Below are 22,277 nucleotides of genomic sequence, written 5' to 3'. Positions count from 1 at the left end.
GACATTTCTGCACTAATTTTTTGTGCATAGCATAATGTAATCTAGAGGAAATTACTTTGGGCGATGTGCTTTCTAGAAGGAGTACCTTATATTCATAGCTTGGGAAAACTAGAAAAAATCTTCCAACTTCAAAAATAATGATTATTACAGGTTAGTTGCCTGTAATAATCATTTTAATAGTTTTTTATTTAAAATTAACACTTGCATGTTCAAAACTACAATAAATTGTCATTTTGCATAACTTTTATTGTCTATACAACTCACATTCATAAAATTAAAGTAGAATATTTTCTTGAAGGACTTGGGCTTTATTAATAAAATAATATCTAGATATTAATAAGTAAAATATCTAAATGGAAATGAATGCTCTAAATGCAATGGAATAGTCAAAAAATAACATTTTACTTAAAAGTTCAGATTCTTAATGTTATGGGTGTTGGTTTAATAACAAAGATTAGAATTATAATGCAATATAATATTTTTGTGGGATATGGTTATGTAACCCCAGCAGCTTGGGAGGTTGAGGCAGGAGTTCAAAATCAGCCTCAGCAATTTTTAGCAGGACTCTAAGCAACTACAAGACCCTATCTCTAAATAAAATATGAACCGGGCTGGGAATGTAGCTTAGGGGTTAAGTGCCCCCGCCTTGTTAAATCCCCAGTACAGGAAAAAATAAAAAGCACCATAAAATAATTTTGACCCTGCCTTTTATTATTTTATAATTTTTATGAATATTTGTCAGCTCAAATAGAATATATGAGCCCATCACTATCACATATTTTTTTTTCCAGTGCTGAGGATTGAACCTAGTGTCTACTGCCACTACTAGGTAGGTGCTGTAACACTGAGTTATAGTCCCAGCACTTTTTTATTTTATTTTGAGACAGGCTGGCGACTAATTTGCAATTCTCCTGCCTCAGCCTCCTGAATAGCTGGGATCACAGGTGTACACCACCCCACTTGACTACATGTACTCTTGATAATTTTATTTAATTGTCAATCTATTTCCCTAATAACTGTTTTAAAGTTCTTTATTGCTTCTATACCCAAACCAATAGGAAAAAATGATATATTTTTGTTTACTTATTAGAAATCATTAAATTTTAAAACTTTGGAATTTTCATTGTAAGATAGTGTAAGAGCTTAAAAGTTGTTTAAAGAAACAAACTCACGGAAACTACTGGTGTGGCTCAGGTGGTAGTGTGCTTGCCCAGCGTGCAGGAGGCTCTGGGTTTGGTTTTCAGTGTCGCATAAAAGCAAGATAAAGATATTGTGTCCACCTAAAACTGAATAATAAGTAAAAGAATTGGTTCAAGTACTAATAAAGCTAAGCTTTAGGGGGGAGCATTTTGTTAAAAAAAAGTGATTACTTATTTTTATTTTTCAAATGTTTATAGCTATTCTATTATCATCAAATACATAAGGAAAATGAGACTCAGTGGATTTATGTAGTTCATTAACAAACAAAAGCTACGCCAAGGCATTCTGACATGACTTCACATGGATTCTTACCACATGGTCAGTAATGGGGCAAAAAGTAAAGCCAATTGACTATATAAGGATGATATTTATCCTTACTAGAGTAACATGGAAATCATAGTCATCTTGTGAGTACTTGTCATGTAAAGGACAGGAAAACAAAACAAAATAGATCTGTTAGTAGTTTATTAAGGAAAAAAAAATCCTTTGTGCTCTTCATATACACCCTCCTCATCTTCCTTGTTTTATTTTTCTTCACATAACTCATCACAACCCAACATAGTATTTATTTTGAGTGTTTATTTGTTTATTATCTTCCTCACTTTGTTAGATTTTAAGCTTTCAGAGAATGGTGTGGGAATAGGGGGTTGGCTCCTTTAAAATGGCTCTATTCTGCATAGTTAGCAGAAAAAACTATGTTGAACTAATAGTTAAATAGAAGATGAAAACATATGGAATTAAATAAATCAACTAAGGTTGGCACTTTTCAGTGTCAATATTTTTGAAATTTCCTCAATTTGCTCTATACTTTCAGCACCTTTGTTTCAACCCCAGAGGTGCATAAGCTTCTGGCAAATACAGTTTTTAACTGACTATTAATAGGAATTTATAATTATTTTCCTCTCCTCTCCAAAAGGCAATGTGATCCTGCAGATATCATGATTTTTCTGTCAGTTTATTGTGCATTAACCGTTCATTAATTTATATGTACTCTTCTGAAATCAGTTACAGAGCTGCACGTTGTTGGATACTAGAGATGATATAATTTACATGTATATAGGTTTCCAATCTTTGCATAACATAAATTTCAATATATACTTGTCAAAAAAAGAATTGTCCCTGTAATTTGTTGAATTCTCCCTTTTGGGAGTGGTAACTATATAGTCACATTGCTTATAATGTCTGGAATTTACAGTAGGCTGAACTGTGGAGAGTTTAGGTAGAAACACGAGTTATTGTGGAAGGAGGAAAAAAAGCCCGAGGCCCCACTGGGATTCGAACCCAGGATCTCCTGTTTACAAGACAGGCGCTTTAACCAACTAAGCCATAGAGCCCTCAGGCATCAGTTCCTTTTCACTATATGTATCCATTCCATTAAGTATTCTTCCTACCGAGTTCGCGACTTATAGTCCATCATGAGAAAATGAATAAACTCTAAGAAGACCTTCTACTTAAGTACATGCACTACAAAACTAATACAAGCAGGAAAGGTTTTGGTAACTTAAATATTACTAATAACGTTTCAATTAGTCCAAGGATACACACTTTTTCCACACGAGATAAAGTCTTCTAAAAATCAAACTTTCCTGTTACTGCATCTCATCTATCTAAACTTGGATTCTTCATTCGAATGTCCTAACTGGGGATTCCTTACGAAAGAACTCCACCGGGAGACCAAGTTGGGCACATGCAAGTCCTTACAGGCACTTAGGCTCAACAGAAGTGATTCGGAGGGGGAGAACTGAGGTCAGCAACCCCTATCCAAAGCTAGCATCAATGCAGCATTTGCTTTCTGGGTTTATTTTTCTTTAGACCTGTTCTCAGCACTAATTCTCAGAACCAGGATCATTCTGTTTAAACTTATTTCCCTGGCTGCATTTAATAAGATCTGGGGATCTGTTTACATATGTCTCTTGGTTAGGAAAGGGAATACATTTAGATTAAAGGGAATTTTTGAGAGTTCCCTGGAATCTCAATCTTGTTTCCAAAAAAAAAAAAATGGATTATTAGAGCAATTAATTCAGAAGTGTCTACACAAATTTATAATTAAAAAGTTCAAGGGTGAAGAAGATCAGAAGTCAACTTTATTTCTGTTGCCTATGATAAGGTTGAGAGTTGCCCTGTAACTAAGATCCTTTGAAAGCAGAGACAACAAAATCTGTTGTCAACAGTCAGTGTAATAAATTTATAACAAATATCTATGTTATAAAAGCATACAGACAAGCAATTAACTTAAGTCAAATTAAGTAACATTCACAATAAAACTGAAAGAAATTTTCCCTAAATTAATATATGAACATGGAATATTTATACTTCAGTCCATCCTAGCATCCTTCAAACTCAAAGCATTAATAGGGACTGGTAATACCTTTTGAAGCTAATTTTGCGGCTTTATAAATAGAATTGTAAATTCACAACAAACACTGTATTCTCACACTTCAACTTCATATCAACACAGACCCTTTCATAAATAATACATTCAGAGTAAACATGCCATTGTTAGTTGAGCCATCTATATAGTACTTATTCTAATGGAAAAACCCAGAACTTGGAAAACAAAATACTCCATTTGTAATACTCCATTTGTAATCTATGTAGCAAAATAAAAAAGTCTAAATATAAGTGGAATAAATATATAGATATGAGTATATGATGAAGGTGGTAATTCGAATCAGTAGAAATAGAATGATTTATTTAAAATATTATGTTGGATAACCATCTAAGAAAATGAAAGTTTAAGTCAATATACCACCTGTGGTACTAAAATTACAAATAGATACCAAAATTTTAAAGTAAATGGTGGAAGTTCGTATTATAATTGCCAGAAATGTGAGGACAGGTTTTAGTTGTTGTTGTTGTTTTGTGATACACACACACATATCTTTATTGTAGAAAAATCTTAATATGGTTGCTCAGGAGTCAGAATCCCTTGCCCAGTGGAACAGGGTGGAAGAGAAGGTAGACTTTCATTATGAAAGTTGTGGTAATTTTGAATCATATGTTTTACTTATATTTATTAAGAACATTTTGAAAACTCACCCACACAACAAAATTGTTCCCTTCGACATAAAGTCTTGAAGAAAAATTTCCTAGGACTGCCTCATATTACAGAATATATAACACCTTATGGCACTCTAAGTTGAAAACTGCAGAATTCCTAGAAGTGAACCTGATTTCAGATCATGTTGGGAATGGAACCTTAATCTGAGGCCCTCAGACCTCTCCACCACAGCAGCACACAGTAACTCCTTTGGAATTCATCTTAATAATTTAAAAGACACAAGTATGTCCTCTTGATTATTATTATTATTTAGAACATATTGCACAAATGATTCTGTAGCCATCCCAACCACCAATCAAGTCCCCGACCCGGACCCTTGCCCTGCAACTGAGACACCCACACACCCCCGTTTACCTCCAGAACTCTAAAACCCCAGAGGAAAAGAGAAGCCAAAGCCTAGCGTCCTTCAAACTCAAAGAGAATCAGCCCTTGACAAAATTGTTAGAAACCAGCCTGGCTGACGCAGCACCAGGACTCCGAGGACGCGGAGATAAAGAGCATTCCAATTTGTCATCCCAGTTTGGGAATCCTCCGTGGGAAGGGAAATCAATTTCAATATCTGCAAACTGAAAATAGAAGAGTTCTCATCCCAATCCACCTGGAACTTGAGCCACGATTTGTGTGCCTATGTGTGATTTCTTATTTGCAAAACCTCGAAGAGAACACAATTGTGCAAGCAGATCTTTGTTGTTGAAGTTGTTTAATGTGTTCACGTCCTTCATTCCCAAAATCCCGCGTTAAACTCGCTGAGTTTCACTTTCCTCATCTGTACAAAAATTTGATAAGTTTCATTTTTTAGTAAATACATATACATTTTTAAAAAGTATATCTGGCTCATAATAAGCTCTCAGTAAAGTTTACTATCACTATTTGTGCTACATAGTCTTCACGGACAACGTTTTTTGTGTCAAGTGTTCAGTCTTTTAAGTGTACTGTGAGATATCTCATTCTACAGACAAGCAATTAACTTAAGTCAAATTAAGTAACATTCACAATAAAACAGAGAGAATTTTTCCCCTAAATTAATATATGGAACATGGAATATTTATATTTCAGTCCATCCACAATTTCAAATTTAGGACATTTTCCACTTTTTCAGATGGCCCTATCTTGAAATCTGATATGTTGTTTCTCAGTTTCCAATCATCTCACCTCATCTCCTCCCCATTACCTCATCTGTATTTAATCTGTTCTCAAGCTCTAGACCTGTAGAGGGCATTCAGGTATCATGGTTAGGGACATGGATTCTAAGAACCTTGGCAGGCAAGGAAGTGTAGGGCCAGAGCTCATCAGCTTTCTGTGTTTGTCATTGCTGCTGGAGGGGTCTTCATGAACTGGATCCAGTTCAGGCCTCTTATATCTGTGTGTCACCTTCTAGTTACAAGCTTACAGATGTTGTTTGGGACAGTGTGAACTCAGTGAAATGTTATCTCCTACCAGTAAGTGGTGGTTAAGGTATAAAGGAAAAGCCCACTGTGTTGTACGTTTATTTAATGAAGGACAAAATCCTGAAAATTTTGGTCAATAATTATTACATATTCAGTGAACATGTAATAATGTAGCATGTATTTTTATGTACCCTATCATGAAAGTAACTTTTCAGAAATGGCACATAAATTTGAAAGAGAATTAATTTATTTACAAAAGCCCTAAAGAACATGTGCCTTCTTAGCGCAGCAGGCAGCGCGTCAGTCTCATAATCTGAAGGTCCTGAGTTCGAACCTCAGAGAAGGCAGTATGTTTTCCTTTCCAGGTTCAGAACGCTTTCTGTCACTTCTGCATATTTTAAAGTTGATACAAAACACTCATGGCAGAGGAAAATAGTTCAACCCACTAAACTTAGAACACAAAACCCAGATTTCAGTATAACTGATGAGGCTGCAGTCCTTCAAGGATTTGACTTCTTTGAAAGACAGTTTTTTGTAAGACAGTTTTTTGTTTGTTTTTCCCTGCAGTACTGGGAATTGAACCCAGGAGCGTTCTACCACTGAGCTACATCCCCAACCCTTTTTACTTTAATTTTTTGTTTTAAGACAGGGGCCTTGCTAAATTTGTTAGACTGGGCTCAAAATTGCTATCTCGAAATTGCTAATTATCCTGAGCAGCGAGGATAAAAGGGGCCTGGCCAAGACACTTTTTAAATACACTGACTATGATGCATTATATAATGCCATAATCTCCATCTAATATTATAAACCTGTATTAGTTACCTATTTGTACTAGAAAATTACTACGAATCCAGTAACTCAAAATAACACAAATATATTATCTTACACTTCTGGACGTTAGAAGTATGAAAATGAGTCATATGGACCTAAAATCAAGTGTGGCAGAGCTGCCTTCCTCTGAAGTTTCTAGGGGGAAAGTCCATTCCTTGCCCTTTTTTCAGCTTCTATAGGTTGCCACATGCTCTTGGAGGCATCAACTGACCTCTACTTCTGTTTTCTCTGCCTCTGGGGAATCTTATGCAGCCTGGTTATGACAGGGCATTGCAAAGTCAGATATCTCCCACCAGGTGGCGCAGTTCGAGCCAACAGACTGAAGACCCTCCTTACAAGGTACTTGGCCTGTTCCAATGAGAGAATAAATGGGACAGGGACAAGAGATAAACCTGTACCACTGTTTGTTTGAGTTATTAGGAGAGCTGTATTTCAAATGCAGCTTCCTCAAGAGTAAAATCCCCTAGAAAATTGTCCATGAAGTCATAATTGCCCTATAGGTGAAGGTAATAAACTCTTGGAAATATGATCCTGCTTCTGTTCAGGACCATCGATACTTTCCCACTCTAGGACAGAAATTCCTATACACAATGTGGATGCAAAATGACCACCATTGCAGTCTTGGAGAAACACTTCTGCTGTTCAACTGGATTCTACTCAGACCAAAGCAGCTTCTTTACAGTTTCTTTACAAGAAAATGGGCATTATCACAGCATACAATGGACTTTATATGTCACAGGAAGGGAGGGATGATGATAGAGTGCTGGAATGGATGATTCAAGCAACAATTACAAAAAGTTCATCAGGAAAGACAATTTGAGTAGTACCGCTACTTAACTAGAGTCATTTGTGCCTTAAATACTACACTGCAGCAGATGAAAAAAAAAAAAAACCAGCTCTACAACATGTGCTGAGCAATACTGAGCTGGGAGATGGAGGATGGGGTAGTCAATTTGGTAATATGGGATGAATCGCAACCTCATAATATCCAACTATTCTTTTTTTCCTGCTGGAATGTACTCCCTAGGAATGGTTTGTGATTGACACTGAGGTGTTGACTCTCACAAGGACCCCCACCTTCTAACATGGAGAGATTATTACATTTAGGTTGTGAAAGTCACTGATACCAAGATGAAATTTTTAATGTCAGACAAAATTAGGACCTGGAAATAATGAAGGGGGAAAGTTCACAGCTGCTTGTGTGAGTTAAGTACTATTTCAAGGACTTCCTAAAAATCCCAAAAGAAATTCCTTCACATTCTACATGCTTTGTATGACTCCCACATATGCAAGTATTTCTGAAACAAAGTTAAACTTTAACACTGTCACATAAAGTATTCTGGACAGAACACATGCCCAGAAATAACACCTCAGCCAATAACTGACTCTGATTCCTGCCTAAGTCTCCAACACCAATAAACTTTGTATCTAAGTAGTAGAGAAGAACTACTACTTTTATTATTACCAGCCAGCAAACATAGTTGGCCTAGTCTCATTTATACTAACCAATTTGTACTTTTTACAGCTCTGACTCAAAGCCCCCAGACTCCCTCTTAGTTACTTCTTTTAGTTGACTTTAAATATTACTAGTTCTAGCCAGATATGGTGATGCACACCTATAATCCTAGCAATTTGAGTGCCTGAGACAGGAGGATTATAAATTCAAGGACAACACAAGCAACTTAGTCAGACCCTGGATATAGGGATGTAGAAATATAGCTTAGTGGTGGAGTGCCCCTGGTCACATAGCCAAGCTTATATTACTGTCTTACTAGCTTTGTTGTAGAAAACACTTCTAGCATATGGAGTGCTAGGTTACTCTTCAGGGGCTTGAAAGCCATTTTTGTCAAAACCACCTAATCTTCTTTTGGTCCTGTGAAAATTTCCGATGAATAATCTTTTGATGTCAGGAGGCAGAAAACTCCACCCTCAGTTCTTGCACATATGTCTCATGAAGACTCAAAAAGTTCAATAACTCAGACCACTATTTCACCATCTTTCCAAATCATCCCACTTTTTTATCTCACAAATACCTCCAAACCATGCTATCCTTGGGGAGGCAGATTTGAGACTTCAGTCTCCCATTTCCATGATTGTCTCCGTTGTGAATGAGCTCTCTTGCAAAACTCGTCTCAGTGATTGGCATACTATGTGGCAGGCAAGATGGAACTGGTTCAGTAATATATACGTTAGCAATTCCTTGCTTAGATGGGATAGTTATCAGTGGTATACCAAAATACACCCTCAACTCATTTTCTGACCTCTTTAGTTGACATAAACCAGACACTTGGAGTTTCTGATTAAGTACCTTCCTCCAGGGATCCTGAGTCTGGTTTGCCTAGTGACTGATGCAATGTTGTCTCAAAATCACAAGGACAGTTTTAGGCATGGCTCAGTGGTAGAGTGCTTGTATAGATGCGTGAAGTCCTAGGATTTGATCCTCAGCATGGGTGGAGGTAGGTGGGGGGGGGTGGAGAGATTTGTGAGCAGACCACACCCATACAGGCTGCTCATGGACCCCAGTTCCAGCTTCAAATTGGGAATAGGCAGTACTCAGTCCTACCAGATTTGATGTGCTTTATCTGCTATTTCAACAGACAAGCAAGCATGGGGGGAGAAAAGGCTTTGGGAAAAGGCAGACATGCTGCACCTTATTTGACCCTTGCACAGTTGCAAAAAGGCATGCTTTAGAGCTGGAACATTTTCTTACACTGAGGTATGGAACACTCATAGCCTTATGGTTGGCTTATCACTTTGTTTGGGAGAATCCCGTACTGATCTTAATGTGTGCTTCTTTATTCTGCTTAAGTATATACTTGGCCTACATCACTACTGTACCTGTTGTGGACTGGAAAAAAAGCTGGGTTCTTTACCTAATACACAAGAGGGGTGTAAAAGGCCCACTTCCCTTTATTAGCTGCAGGGCAAGACCTGCTGGCCACAGGGCACCTACATATACTATTGAAGCTGATCTTCTTGTATCTTTTCTTTGTGAGTAAAGTGTTATTCCATCCAGTACCTGTGTGAGTCATGTCTTTCTTGGAGATCCCAGTACCTGCAAACTGTAATGGTGTGAACTGATTAATATAATCAATACGTCATAGATGTAGGTTATAGGTATAAGGCAAGATAAAATAGATAATCAATAAGCAATAGACATAGGATTTAAACCATAGAACAAGTCAGTGTGTCAGTATAGTTATAAATAAATATAAGCAAGTAGGTTAATATAGATATAGACAAGGTTAGATTAACATAGCAACTTGATCTTGTAGACTTTCATAGGATAAAGGACATAGGGTTTATAGATAAACTTAGTAAACTTAGTAAAATGACAGATGAAATAAACTTAGTAAAATGACAGATGAAACTGTGTGTGTAGGCCATAAGACAACTGTAGTTTTAAGAAGGCATCAAATAAGTTACTAGTACTGAGTGTGTAAAGCAATTGCTCTGGTAGAGACTCATTAGTTACTTGCAACAATTTCCACCTTGCTGGGATTATGAGGGTAGGGTGTCACTGTAGTCATTTGAGTAAAAAGATGTGACTATAGAAACTCCATCTTAGTTTCTTTCTTACTGTCCTTGTGAAGAGAGAACTTCATGACCCATTTCTAGGAAGTAGAAACTAAAGCTGTTTTCTTATTTAAAAAAAAAATGTTTTTCTGTACTTTGTACCCCACAAATTGTACCCTACTCAGGATGCAGAGGTGGTCGTGGTGAGCTACATCCTGGGTTTGAATGGCCTTGTGGGTCTACATGACTTTGAAGTAGATTCTCACCCCGCGACCCCTGCCCAAATTCAGGATGTAACTGTCTAGCACCTGCCTGAACCCAGGACTGTGGTCAACTGAACTGCAAAGTTAATGTTTTTTAGCTTCTGTTTATCACTTGCTTGCTGACTGGAAAAGTCCAGTCCTGCCTAAAGCCCACAGGTCCCACTTATTAATGTTGTAATTTCTATGATTGGCTAGTTAATATGACAATAAGCAAGTCACTGGTTGTGAATTTTGTGCTCATATTCTCCTTGGATGGACCAGGAAGCTGCTGTCCTCCCACAGAGCTTGAGTCTTTGTGGTGGGAGACAGTCCCTGGCCAGGTAAACAAAGCTCTCTTTTGATTTGAAATTCAGACTTATAGTGTTTTCTGGAGTGGCTACCCATAACAAAACCATGCAATGAGTTGACACCCTGGGCCTACAGTATCTGGTGATAGGCTCTGTTACCTGTTTACTGTCATCCCCACCTAGGGGTGATGATGGTGTCACGTTCTGGGTAATGGTATTTCTCTTGTTATTTAAGTGTTCTTTAATTTTACTTTGTAGTTTTTCAATGTGCAGGTCTTTTACATACATTAAAACTTATCCTTAAATATTTCATAGTTTTGAGGATCTTATATAGTACCTTTTTTAAATTTCCAATTTCTCTTTGCTTTGAACATTATACTGAGCTTGGATTCTTGGAGTTTAATCCAAGAAATATCCTGCCTAGCCATGATGTATTATCACCTTACAAATGATAAATCCTGGATTTCATTTACTGATTATTTTAAGGATTTTAAAAAATTTTTTGTGAGGAACATGGGTCTTCAGTTTCTTTCTTATATGGCTTAGTCTGGAATTGATATTAGAGTGATGCTAAACTTATAAAGTAAGTTCAAATGTATGCCTTTCTCTTTTACTTTCTGAAAGAATGTGTATAAAATTGGTATTATTTATTGCTTGAATAGTTGGTAGAATTAAACTTGAAAACCATTGGGGCCTAATTTTTTCTATGTAATCTTAAAGGACAAAATTATAATTTTGATTGACGATTAGTCTGGTACAGTGGAGCACACTTAGATTTAATCCCTACTACAAAAAAGAAAGAAAGAAAGAAAAGAAAAGAAAAAGATGTGGCTCGAGCGGTAGCGCGCTCGCCTGGCATGCGTGTGGCCGGGGTTGGATCCTCAGCACCACATACAAAGATGTTGTGTCCGCCAAAAACTGAAAAATAAATATTAAAAAATTCTCTCTCTCTCTCTCTCTCTTTAAAAAAAAAAAGAGAGAGAGAGAGAGAGACTGGGCAAAGTGGCATTCACCTGTAATCTTATAGGCTCAGGAGGCTGAGACAGGAACAGGATTACAAGGCCAGCCTCAGCAATTTAGGGAGGCCCTAAGCAACTTAGCCAGACCCTGTCACAAAATAAAAAATAAAGAAGACTGGGATGTGGCTCATTGTTAAACATGCCCCTGGGTTCAATCCCTGATAATAATAATAATAATAATAATAATAATAATAATAATAAAAAGGAAATGAAATCTAAATTGGCTTCATTTTCTTTTCCGTTTTAAAATTAAATTTATTTTTAACTAATACTTAAAAATGTACATATTGACTTTATTTATTTATTTTTACTGTACTGGGAATCAAACCTAGGGCCTCATGTGTCATAGGCAAGACCTAATTTGCTTTATTTTTTATTCTAGAATCAAGCAACATTTCATTTCCTAAAATTGAATAGTGTTCTGATGAGCTGAGTGGAAAAGTTTGGTTTTACAGACAGAAAACAGCTTGAAGAAAGCAGAAACAGAAACCAAGAATCAGATTGCTCATTTCATAGTTTCTTTCCTTGTAAGGAAAGAACAGGGAGACATAACAATTGATTAGCTAATATCAGGTTATTTCAGGTTACTTCTTTTACATAAGGATTAATGAATCATTATCATGCCCACTGAAACTGGTCTGTTTTGGAAATTTGGCTGTTATCTTTCCAATCTTAATTTCCCCAGAGGTTAAAAAGCTTATTATCAGCTTGACAAAGTGAAGCTTTAGCATAAATAAACTCCGTTTTGATTTTTGAGTGTTGGGGTTCCATGTAAGAACAATGGCCTACTATAATTTTTACTTACCTGGCAATTCTTGGTGTTCCTTGGCTTAAGGCCAATAATTGAATCTCAGCTGTCACTTTCACATGACCTTTCTCCTTTATGTCTGTGTTATCTATGTTTAAATCTCTTGCTCTCCTTTTTTTGACTGGGGATTGAACTCAGGGGCACTTTGCTCCTGAGCTACATCCCCCTTTTTAAATTTTGAGACAGAGTCTAAATAAATTGCTGAAGCTGGCCTTGAACTTGGGATCCTCCTGCCTCAGCCTCCTGAGGCACTAGGATAACAAGCATGTGCCACCAAGCTGGCTCTTTCTCTTTACTCATAAAATCACCAGTCACTGGATGATGGTTCTCCTAAACCAGTAGTACTTCATCAAAAGTTGATTACTTCCAGGTTTGGTGCTACACACCTAAAAAATCAGCTCCCTGGGAGGCTGAGGCAGGATAATCACAAGTTCAAGGCCAGCCTGGGAAAATTAGGGAGTGCCTACCTTAAAATAAAATAAAAAGGGCTGAGGGTATAGCTTGGTGGTAGAGTACTTACCTAGCATGTACATAACCTTGGGTTTAATCCCCAGAACCTCAAAAAACAAAACAACCACAAAAAGGAAAGGAAAGAAAAACCTTGATTACTTCTGCAAAGAGTCTATTCCCAAGTACAATCACATTTACAGGTACTGGGAATTAAGACTTTCTAAGGGACACAATTCAATTCACAACATCCTTGGAAGTTTTATCCATAAATTTAGAATAATACCTCAGAATGTTTTAAACTTGATTGAATATTTGGCCTCAAACAATTATTTAGTAAATGATAATAATGATATAAACAACAATGCAGTGAACTTTAAAGACTGCTTTATTTGTTTGTTTGTTTGTTTGTTTTTGGTACTGGAGATTGAACCCAGGGGTGCTTAACCACTGAGCCACATGCCAGTCCTTTTTTATATTTTATTTAGAGACAGGGAATTGCTAAATGCCTTGCTAATCTGCTGAGGCTGGCTTTAAACTCATGATCTTCCTTGCCTCAAGCCTCCCAAAGTGCTGGGATTACATGCGTGTACCATTGCACCTGGCTATAGACTGCTTTTTTTATGTACCAAATCAGCATCTTCCCCTTCTGCAGGATGGATCATAATTCACTGGTTTGTTTTTTGTTTGTTTTTTATTTGTGTGTGTGGTGTTTTTTTTTTTGTTTTGTTTTGTTTTTTGCACATCTCAATTGTTTGTTGCTGTTGAAAACTGCATATTAAAATATTATGTTGTAGCCAAAAAAGCATCTTAAATATTTCTCAAATATTTTATGTACATTTACTCTTCAAATCCCCCATCAATTCTATTAGGTAAGTATATAACTATTTTCCTTCCACATATGAGAAAAGCAATCTGCTACAGGTGCCTCAGTCATCACGTAGACCACCTGAGGTTTAAGCATAGACAGTGGGATCTACTTCAACAAGTTCTCAATCAAGATGAACAGAGGTAAGATCCAGGCGTAAAGGATAATTTTAGAATTATCTTGCCATTTATGGTACTTACAATAATTTAGTAGTCATTTTTTTCATTATAGTAAAAACATAATTTAAAAATTTGCAATGATTTCAAGAGGCTATGCTCTCTGATTACCTGTCCCATCCTATGTACCATCATATTCTTTCCTTGCCTTATTTTTCTCCACAGATTTTGTAAGTAGCTAATAAGTTTACTTATTGTACATATTAATATGTACTTATGTACACATACATATAAAATCTATCAGAGCAGGGATTTTTCTTAGCTTTTTTTAAATATTTAATATTAATATTGTCTTTGTATGACACAACATCTTTGTTTGTATGTGGTGCTGAGGATCAAACCAGGCCTCACGCATGCCAGGCGAGCGCGCTACCACTTGAGCCACATCCCCAGCCCTTTTCTTAGCTTTTTTTAATTGCTATATTTCTTGCTTTCAGAAGTATATATGGGACATAAAAAACAGGCAGTCAATGTTTGTTGAGTTAATGGATGAACAAATGGAAAACAAAAGGCATTAGAAATTCTGTGAATCCCAAAGCTAAAATTGCTTTAAATACTTGGCACAATTCTTCTGTCTGCTCTTTTCTCACAGCTTGTTGTCCTATCTGGGAGTACTTGGGTCTAGGAAATTTTAGCTTCCAGTCAATCATCATTTGCAAGGTTTCTGGTTCTTTCCTTGAGAGGATTAACATCGGCAAATAACTGTTCTTCTTCTTGTCTTCTTCAAAATGGCAAACACAAAGTTGGCCATATAACTCAGTGGCAGAGTGCTTGCCTAGCATGTGGGAAACCCTGGGTTTAGTCTCTAGCAATTAAAAACAAAACAAAAAACAAGATGAGGTTGCCCCACAAACATTCTAGTTTTCCTTTTAAGTTGATCAATCGTACCTTATGAAATAAATTATAGAATTGGAGATTGGTAAGATACGGAGATATCATATATACAGCTAGGTATGTTAAACTGAACACATTGTAGCCGCTCAAAAACATTTTAATGCAAAACTTAGGTAAAAAATGATTGAAGGTGTATACAGCATTCCACTTCCGAAAGGTATTGCATTTGAATTGTTACGTTTTTAAGAATTTACTTCTTTTCAAAGTAAAGAATTTGAAGGGATGATCAGTAATTGGCCAACATAAAATGATTTTCAGAAAGAGCAAATTTGCCAGGGGAAAAAAGGGAGAGTGAAAGGCCCTACTGGGAATCGAACCCAGGATCTCCTGTTTACGAGACAGGCGCTTTAACCAACTAAGCCATAGAGCCACACAAGAAGTGGGAAAAGAACTAAATCTATCACATTTTACATGGACTAGATGTTAAAAAAAAATAGTTTTTATTATCTGGTATTATCAGTTGTCCTCACAAGATGTACCAACTCCAAAAAGACATTTCATTTCTTTTGGATACCCTGAAGACATAAGAGTACACCAGGAAAAGTATTAGGCAGTTAACGGCGTTAAACAAAGGATTTTTTTTTCTCTATTATTTCAAGGAAAGTCATTTCAGAAAGTCGAGGCTATGCAGCATATGATAAAGACCATTACAAACAGATAAAATACACACCTCTGACTCTTCAAAAAGTCGCATAGAAAAGGGGTCCCTATGTAACAAAGTAACTCGCTTGGGGTGCCTGAAACTGCCAGATTTGTCAGGGGCCGGGCCTTAAGATTAACTTCAGCTGCAAGTGTCAGCCCGTTTAGTTACTCTTCGAGCCTCCTACTGTCTGTTTTCAAGAGGACCGTGGTAAGATCTGTTCCACCTGGGGCCAGCCTCGAGAGGAGTGCAGAGATGCAAGAGGGGCGGCTCCGGTCTCAAGGTATTGGGTGCACACTTGAAAAAATCCCACCAAGAAAAAGCCAAGTATTTTGCCAAGTGTCCTCCCGCCCTTTGTCCTCTTCTCCTGCTCAGCTTGTTTTTTTGTTTTTGTTGTGTTTGTTTTTCACTCTGGCAGTTCTAAAAATCATTTCGCAAAAGAAAACGCTTTCTCTCCATCTCAGTCTTGCAGCCTGTAGTGACCTCTGCTTTGCTTCCCGCTCTCATCCCCCACCAGAAACTGGGGCGGGTGGGCTGTGAGCCTGACCGAGGCTTGGGGCCTGAGTGAAGGCCGGGGAAGGGCGATGGGCGTACTGGTGAGTCTGTGGGTCCCGGCCCCCAGGGACTGGCGGGGGCTGAGGGGCAGGGAGCGGGAGACCTGGGCATTATCCCAGATCAGGTTTGATGGGGCTGGAGGCGGCAGGGTTCGTCTTCTCAGGGAAAAGCTCTCTGCCCCTAACTTTGGGAATTAAGGCCTTGAACACTTTCAACAACAACAAAAAAAGTAGGTCTGTCTGCACAGACATTTCTTTCCACGTCTTTCAAAGTAAGAACTTTATTTAAAAGCAGGGATTTGAATTCCCAGTGAGTAGAAACCGGAGGCTGGGAGTAGAAGAGCTCTTTTTCTTCCAGTTGCAATGTTAAAACTAACTTCCGGCCGATGACGCCTAAAACGTAGGTGGAAAACTTGATCACTAAGCGTAACCACCGTCTCAGAACCAGGTTGGTCATGGTGATTTTCAAACGAATCTCAAAAGTTGATTTTTCTAGACTCTAAAAGATTTTATTCTCCTGGGCGTAAAAGCTACTTCCTCTTTTCAACTGCGTAGCATAAAAGACAGTACAGAACCAAGGGACAGCTACCTAAAACGGCATTTTTTTTTTTTTAACTGTAGTTGGTAGAACTACAAAGTAATGATGCAGGATGGAGCATCTGATGTTTGGCAGGTGGGAATCCTGAATAGGTCTCTGCACACAATTTTAACTCTGATTTTTCCAAATTAAAGGACATGAAGTTCTTGATGAGTGTGTATTGAAAGGAAATGGAGAAGTTAATATGCACAATGTTTGTAGTAAATTCAAATTTGGTACGTGTCTCTTGAACATTAGAAATAGTTTCTAAAAGAATTTGCTCTTTGTAGAAGTAAAATAGGTAAGCCATCCACAGTTGTAGGTTTTAGTCTCTTGGGAGTTTGCCGATTGGAACTCTATTTCCATCCATCATTTTCAAAGTGAGTCTTGATTATAAGCCCCCAGAGGGGTCCAGGAAGAGAGCTCACATTTTGTGCTGCAGTATTTTGCCTTCTTGGAAATTGCTGGTTTGGAAGAGATGTGTTCAGGAACGAACTTTATCTTTAACATAATGAATTAAGGGCAATTAAGTTTCAGCTTCAAGAAGAGTTTTTTCCTTATTTCCCCTTCTTTTTCATATCTTTGGCAAGATTTGAAGTCTAAAAGAATAGAACTTTATTTTTTACTTGTCCCAAACTTGAAATGTGTCTAAGCACATGGTTGGCCCTCATCTCTTTATCCAACTCTCACTCCCCACCCTACCTCATCTTGCAGATCCAGCCTTATAGCCAAACACTAACTTTGGTGTTTCCTTCTAAGGATATGTTCTGCACATATAAGTATTACATGTGTATATATCATTATTCCCACTTTAATATTAACTGATAGGGTATCCAACACTCTAACCCTTAATCACATAGTGATTCACATAGAAAAACACAAACCCCCCCCCCCCCCATTACTCTGGTGGCTAGTATTCTGTTAAATTTATCCAATCAGTCACTTACCCATACTATCAAAGCTGCCATGAACAACTGTGAACATTGACTATTTCACACATTTGTGGAAAGTTTCTGCCAGTGGAATGGATAAATCAAAATTGGTGAGGTGGTAATTTTGATGGATTATCCCTAAACATAATGACAATTTTTTTTATGCCCAACAGCAACATTTGAGAACCCATTTACTATATACCATGACCAGCAATGTTTATTAAATAGTAACAGCATTTATTTAGGGCTTATTGTTTATGGGGCATCTACTATCTTTACATTCTTAAGACTTAATCTTCATAAAAATCCTATGAGAATATTACTGTCTCCCCATACCTAACAGATAGGAAAACAAAATTTTTTCAGTTTAAATAGATTGTTTAAAGAAAATGGACAGAAGAAACCTATATCTAGGTTTGTAACAAAGGGTTTTGCTTTTGTTTTTTGTTTCTCAGTTTGATGAATGAAGAAGAATGGTGGGCTATGGCTGTAGCTCAGTGGTAGAGCACTTGCCTGGCACTGATCCTCAGCACCACATAAAAATAAATAAATAAAATAAAGATGTTATGTCCATCTACAACTAAAAATATGAGAGAGAGAGAAGAAGAAGAAGAAGAGGAGGAGGAGGAGGAGGAGGAGGAGGAGGAGGAGGAGGAGGAGGAGGAGGAGGAATGGTATCTCAGGCTAGTATATAGCTCAGTGATAAGAGCATTGCCTAGTCTATAAGAGGCCCTGGATTCAATCCTTAGCACTGCAAAAAAAACACCAAGGAAAATTCTATAGATATTTTTCCCCTAAATATTTTTTCAAGAATTTTAAAGCCACTTGCTTTTCCTTTCTATGAAATGTTAGTTATAATCTTTCCCTTTTTTCTTTGTTGATATATGTTCTCTTTATTTTTTTAATGTGTGTTCTTGTGTATGTTTAATGGGTTGTAAAATAGTGAGTTGAGGCCATTGTCTTTCAGAAACCAAAGAGAATCTAAAAGAATTAAAACTGTTTTACTCATCCCTTTACCAGGAAGCAAGAAAAGGTATACAGTCTGTAAGGAAAAGTTGGGGGAGAAGTAAAAATTCCTATCTGGGAACTGTTACCCTGCCCTAAAGCTTATACTGCTTAGGTACCCAGCTGAATTTCTACCACACCCTAATCTTGTTTATATTTGAGGCCAGAAAGCCAGAAGGCTGGAAAGCCCTCGTCAGGAGGGCTAGCTAAAAGTGGTTAGATCTAAGATGGCTGCCAGCATGACCTAGACAACCTCTAACCTCTTTATAATAAAAGACTTGAATATTACTTCCCATTGTTAGCTCACCCCTCTTCCTCATTTCTTTTACCCTTTACCTATAACCTTCTGTTCCTCATGAAATAGGAAATTGATTTGCAAGTTTATTTCCCATTTCTCCTATTCTTGACCAAGAATAAAAGTCTCCACTATTCAATTGGTGCCAAGTCTTATTATTGGTTCCATAATTGTGACAGGGAAAAAGGGTCAAAATTGGGAACAAAATTTCCCAGAGATTCAAAGAAAAGAATGCTTGTAATCTGAAACTTGAAAGAACAAGAGAACACTTGTAGTGAGAGCAATGAAGGCAAAATAAAATGAGAACTGGTTTTGACCCAAATCACAATATTGGTCAAATGAAAGATACGTGAAAGAAAATTATTTTGACATTTGTTAAATGATAAGGAAGACTTCACTTAATATTGTTGCAATAAAGGTCAATATCATTGCAATAAGGAGAAAAGACTGAACACTGAACCCAACTCTTGACTACAAAAGGGACAAGTGGAGATTTATAGCCAAAAAGCAGGGGAGGGGAATTAGTGGATGGAAAATTACTAAGAAGAAACACTAAGAGAAGAGAGATTTTTGCTAAACTGACCTAACAGGATTCTTGTTAACAGCAGGACAAGGGCTTATATATCAAGAGTGAGGAATAAAGAATTCGATCAGTTTGCTTTACAGACACAAATCCCTCAATCTTTAACTCCAGAAAAAATGCTTTGCCTTTTTATTTCTTTTTTCTTTTTCTTTCTTTCTTTTTTTTTTTAATGTATTTACAAGATACTTTGACAGTTTCCAACCCTAGTGTTAGAGTCTGTAAACAAGTCTGGATGGCGCCTGGCAAAATGCCAGAGGGAGTGGTTTGTGAAGTAACACCAGCGAGCCATTAAGTGTGGAGATTTCTTATTGGTTGACTGATGTATCTAGTTTATGCTAATTAAGATAAGCTGTGTAAAATGTATAAATACCTCTGTTGTCCTACAATAAACGGCTCCTACTCCTGCTGTATTAACGTACACGCGTCACCCCACCCCCCCCCCCACCCCCCCCCCCCCCGTTTATTTTGCCCAGCCAGCCAGGCTGCGACACCCTAGGGCTTCTGACTTGCTGATAGTCTCAAAGGATTTACCTACCACTTAACTAAAAACCCACTCATAAGAGTCCCCTTGCAACCAGTCACGTATGCTAGACACTCAGCGCCAATCTCAGTTTGTTCAAAATTACTTCTGTAACAATATAGCCAATAAAAAATTGTTCAAAATAAGTTACTTCACTCCAGTGTTCCCCTCTCTTCAAAAATCTCAGTCCTTCTTTCCTAGATAGGATAGTAATGTGGATTTTTTGTTGTAGCTATTTCTGGTGGTGGGGATTAGAACCCAAGGCTTTACTGCATGTAAAGTAAGCACTCTACTAACTGAGCTATATCCCTAGCCCCTTAAACCTGTGTCACCTAATTTGCAAATCTAATCTGTACCCAAATAAAAACTACCATTGCTTTGATTTTTAAGTTTATTATTTCTTGATTCACATTGTAAAGGATATTACAAAGGGTACAGATAAAGAGGTGCTTAAGGCAAGGTGGGTACGTGAAGGGTACAGCATCCATTCTTTCTTCAGGTAGGCCATGCTGTAGAAATCTCCATGTGTTCTCCAAATCTTGTTGTTTAGGGGGTTATTGTTTTGTTTTATGTTTTTGTTTTGTTTTGTTTTACTTATACATAGACACAACATCTTTATTTTGTTTATTTATTTTTATGTGGTGCTGAGAATAGAACCTAGTGCCTCACATGTGTGAAGCAAGTACTCTGACACTGAACCAAACCCCAGCCCATGTTGTTTAGGGTTTTAATTGGAGGTTTCATCCCTATCACCTGCCGCAGCCCGGCTGGCTGGGCAAAATAACGGGGGGGGGGGGGGGGGGGAGGGGGGGGGGGACGAATAACTTGTGTACGTTGATACAGCAGGAGTGGAAGCCGTTTATTGCAGGACAGGAGCAGTATTTATACATTCCACACAGCTTATCTAATTAACAGTCAACCAATAAGGAATCTCCACACTTAATGGCTCGCTTTTGTTACTTCTCAAACCACTCCCTCTGGCATTTTGCCAGGCACCATCCAGACTTGTTTACAAACTCTAACATTCCCCTGGCAAAATGCCAGGTGTTATTTTGACTTGTTTACAGACTCTAACAATCACCCAGGAAAATGACAAGAGCTTTAGAAGTTCTATGCTGGGAACCAGAAGTAGAGTCTAAATATATGTAGTTGTCCATGACCCTAATGTTATATGACAAGGGTCCATTGCAGAGCTGAGGTAGCTCTCTCACTTGTGATCATGCCAGAAGGATTTCAGACATGTTGCTCTGAAAACATGGTCTGTGTAAGGGGCACAAACACCCTACCACCACCACCACTTTCGGGTAACTTGTGTTATGGTATTTCTGATCTGCATTCCTCCTGCAGATAACAGTTGTTTGCTGAGAATGTAAATATCCTGTTGATTTTAGCCAGGCAGGGTTGTGGGTAAATTGCTTTGTTAAAAAAAAAAAAAAAAAAAAAAAGCTTTTCAGGATCAGCACTGTGGGCCCAGTTTATAGAATTATTCCCTTAACTTCATGTTCCCACTGCTCACGTCTATAACTTATCACTATCGGACACCAAAATCTGTAGAAACTCAAGTCTCATATAAAATGACCTGGTATTTGTATATAATCTATGCAGTCCTCCTCTATACTTTAAATCTTCTCTAGGTGACTTAAAATAACCAATCCAATATAAAATGCCATGCAAATGATTGTATACTGTGTTGTTAAGGGAATAATTAAAGAAAAAAGTTTGTACATGGTCAGTACAAGCACAATATTTTTTCCTAAATACAGTGTTTTCCATCTGTGGTTGCTTGAATCCACCAATACAGTATGGTGGTGGCTGTGAACAGGAGTCTGTAACCACATGATTACAATAGAAATTCTCACTCATTGTATGTCAAAATGGCAAATGTTTCTGCAAATTCTCTATTGCTTAGAGCAATAGTCCTCAAACTTTAGCAAGAATTAAGATCACCCCAAAGGCTTTTGAAAACCATAATTGCTGGGCCTACTCCCAGAATTTGTGATTCAGTGAGTCTAAGAAGGATATGAAAAGTATATTTCTAAAAAAAAAAAAAATCTCCAGTAATGCTACCGCTACTGGCCAGGGACCATACTTTGTGAAGCATTTTCCTAGAGATAGAAGTCATGAAAGGGAAAATGGTGATTGAGTGAAGGATTGTCAATGTTATTTTCTCAGGGTCTTCACTGGGGATCCTTCTGAATAGTGAGTTGTTTGTGAGGAGGTGATAGATGTCTATGGTCTTACCAAATTTGCTTTACTGGGCTAGTGGTACCACCTCCACTAGCACTGAAAGTTGGATATTAATGGCTTACAGCTAAAATTCTTCAGAGGATTTTCTTCAGTCAAAGGGAGTGCCTATATAGCCCAAGGGTGAACCCATAAGCCAATGACTGATGGCATTACAAAGGCCATCCCT

General features: G+C 37.6%; 3 non-coding genes across 3 annotated transcripts; 1 reads left to right on the top strand and 2 right to left on the bottom strand.

Annotated features, from left to right (window-relative positions):
* Nucleotides 1-2,460: 2,460 nt before the first annotated feature.
* On the bottom strand, nt 2,461-2,534 carry Trnat-ugu (transfer RNA threonine (anticodon UGU)). Its single transcript has one exon. It is a non-coding gene; the product is annotated as a tRNA-Thr (tRNA).
* Nucleotides 2,535-5,923: 3,389 nt separating this feature from the next.
* On the top strand, nt 5,924-5,996 carry Trnam-cau (transfer RNA methionine (anticodon CAU)). Its single transcript has one exon. It is a non-coding gene; the product is annotated as a tRNA-Met (tRNA).
* A 9,058-nt stretch (nt 5,997-15,054) lies between these two features.
* On the bottom strand, nt 15,055-15,128 carry Trnat-cgu (transfer RNA threonine (anticodon CGU)). Its single transcript has one exon. It is a non-coding gene; the product is annotated as a tRNA-Thr (tRNA).
* Nucleotides 15,129-22,277: the final 7,149 nt, after the last annotated feature.

The sequence above is a fragment of the Marmota flaviventris genome, chromosome 6, assembly GCF_047511675.1.
Source record: "Marmota flaviventris isolate mMarFla1 chromosome 6, mMarFla1.hap1, whole genome shotgun sequence".
Lineage (NCBI taxonomy): Eukaryota > Metazoa > Chordata > Mammalia > Rodentia > Sciuridae > Marmota > Marmota flaviventris.
The sequence above is the reverse complement of the archived record's forward strand: the minus strand, read 5'-3'. Positions and strand labels throughout refer to the sequence as shown.